Source organism: Aptenodytes forsteri, unplaced genomic scaffold (genome assembly GCF_000699145.1).
Source record: "Aptenodytes forsteri isolate BGI_AS27 unplaced genomic scaffold, ASM69914v1 Scaffold390, whole genome shotgun sequence".
Taxonomy (NCBI): Eukaryota; Metazoa; Chordata; class Aves; order Sphenisciformes; family Spheniscidae; genus Aptenodytes; species Aptenodytes forsteri.
Genome location: NW_008795631.1, coordinates 336767 through 339384, shown reverse-complemented (window position 1 = coordinate 339384; position 2618 = coordinate 336767).

Here is a 2618-nt window from a genome sequence, read left to right as displayed (position 1 = left end):
CACCGTGCCCCCATTCCCCTGCCCGTACCCCCAATCCCCTGCCCGTACCCCCATTCCCCTGCCTGTATCCCCATTCCCCTGCCGTTACCCCCAATACGGTAAGATGCCGGTGCCGGCTTACCGTAGACAGTCAATGCCTGCGGGTCGGAGGTGGTGTTGAACTGCGGGCCGTAGGGCGCCAGGTCGAGCAGTGCCTGGCAGGTGATGCTCTGCCCATCGTCCCGGCGCTGTGCTGTCAGCCGGTGGGTCACCCGCACCGTCCCCGGCTCATCCTCACTGTGCTGCTCGAAGGTTTTGGTGTGCAGCATCTCGCTGCCCTGCCGCAGGATCACCGTCAGGTTCCGGATCGGCGCGACGCCGGCCACGTGGCACACCAGCTCATGGCTCTCACCCACCGCCAGCTGCGGTACCCGCTCCAGCACCGCCGGCTCTGGCACACCTGGGGGAGAGACGCAGCGTGATGGGGACAATCCTGGTTTGCCGGGATGGGCAAGGACCCCCGTCTCCCCGCGGTGCCTTACGGTAGACGATGAGTTTGGTGGTCACCACCTTCCTCTCCTGCCTGCAGCTGTAGAAGCAGAGGACGCTGGAGTTCCACGCGGTGACGTTGAGCAGCTCCACCACTATCTCCCCCAGCCCCGCCGTCACCAACTGCTTCCGAAACGACGTCTCCACGTTGCCGGATCCTTTGGGATCCTGGCACGTGGCCTTCAACTTCAACCGGACTGATCCGCCGTGTTCCACCACCAGCACCGCTGGCTCGACCGACAACTCGAAGGAGGATCCCAACCGCCCTGCCGGGAGAACCCATGGGTTTGGGGGGAGGTTCGCTGGTCGAGGGGACCCCCGGGCTCATCCCCATCCCCGGCACGGCAGGGGGGAAGGTCAAGGGGACCTCTGGCTCGTCCCCAGCACAGCGAGGGGGAAGCCGGCCAGCCGCTGCGGGTGGGGAGAAGCCGCAGCGCCGCCAAGCTTCTCCTTCGGCTGTGGGAAGTGGCCGGCTTTGCCGGTGGGCGGGATTCGTCCCCCCCCATCCAGCTGGAAGCCTTCAGCCAGAAACCCGGTGACGGGAGGGGGGGACGCCAAGACCCAAATCCGGCCCTCGGGGACGGCGGCAGCTATCCCCAGCCGGTGCCCGGTGCGTCCCCTCCGGCCTCACGTGCCGGTGCTTTCCCAGCAAAGCAGCCATCGCCGAGCCCACCAGGCTGCGGAGGAAGCCCCCCTGGTTGAGTCAGCACCGGCACCCTCAGGTGGGGGATTCCCTGGTAGCAGCTGCAAGGTTTCCCTTCCTCCGGCGGGGAAAAAGTCCTGCCCTTTCCCGGAATAACCGCCGGCAGGAAGAGAATGAAAAAAAAAATCCTGCTGCGATACAGGAATTTCGCAAGGACAAACACAACTTCGCTCCCTGCTCGCTCCCTGCTCGCTCCCCGCTCGCTTCCCAGGCTCTCCCACGGGACACGGCGCGGAGGCGATGGCTTCGGGAAGAGGGGGCTGGGACAGATCCGGGACCCCAATCCCGGCTGCCCCACCGGTCCCCGGTGCTGGGAAGGGCCCGATGCTGACACCGTGGTGGCATGCTTGTGCTCACACGGTGCGTCAATGGGGACACACACACACACACACACACCCCCCTACACTGTGACATGCTTGTGTGACACACTCCTGGTGACAAGATCACGTTGACACAAGTGCTCACACCGATGCGCTCGTGCTTGCACCGGCATGCTTGCCGCGATGCCACTGACACGCTCGCGGCGACACGCTCGCGGCGACACGCTCGCACCTGCGTGCTTGTGCCGACATGCTCGCGCCGGCCTCGCCCCTCTGTGCCGGGGACACACCCGAGGGGGGGGTCCCGGGTCCCCGCCACCCTCGCTCGGTGCCACCCCCAGCCCAGTGTCCCCCTCCCTGCTGTCCCCTCACCTGCGATGACACCCAGGGCGCACAGCGGCGATGACCCCCAGGGCGCACAGGGCCAGCGGCAGCACCACGGGGCGCATGGTGCGGTGGGGTGCCGGGGTGGGCACCGGTACCGGCACTGGGTGGGCTCAGTCCTCTGGGAGCACCGCGATGGCTCGGGCTCTTCAGGAACGCCGGGATAGGTTGGGAACACTGGGATGGGTCCAGCCGGGCCCTCCGGGGTCAGCAGTTCGGGCTTTTTTAGAGGTTGGGAACACTGGGATGGGTCCAGTCGGGCTCTCCGGGATCAGTCAGTTCGGGCTCCCCGGGAGCACCGGGATGGGTCCGATCAGGGTCTCCGGGAAGGGTCGGTTCGGGCTCCCCGGGATGGGTCCGGTCGGGCTCTCCGGGATCAGTCGGTTCGGGCTCCCCGGGAGCACCGGGATGGGTCCGATCAGGGTCTCCGGGAAGGGTCGGTTCGGGCTCCCCGGGATGGGTCCGGTCGGGTTCTCCGGGAAGGGTCGGTTCAAGCTCCCCGGGAGCACCGGGATGGATCCGATCAGGGTCTCCGGGATCGATCGGTTCAGGCTCCCCGGGATGGGTCCGGTCGGGCTCTCCGGGAGCACCGGGACGGGGCGAGGCGGAGTCTCCGGCTCGGGGTCTCGGTGTGCACCGCAGCCTCCCTGCCTCCCTGCCTCCCTCCCTCCCTCCCTCCCTCC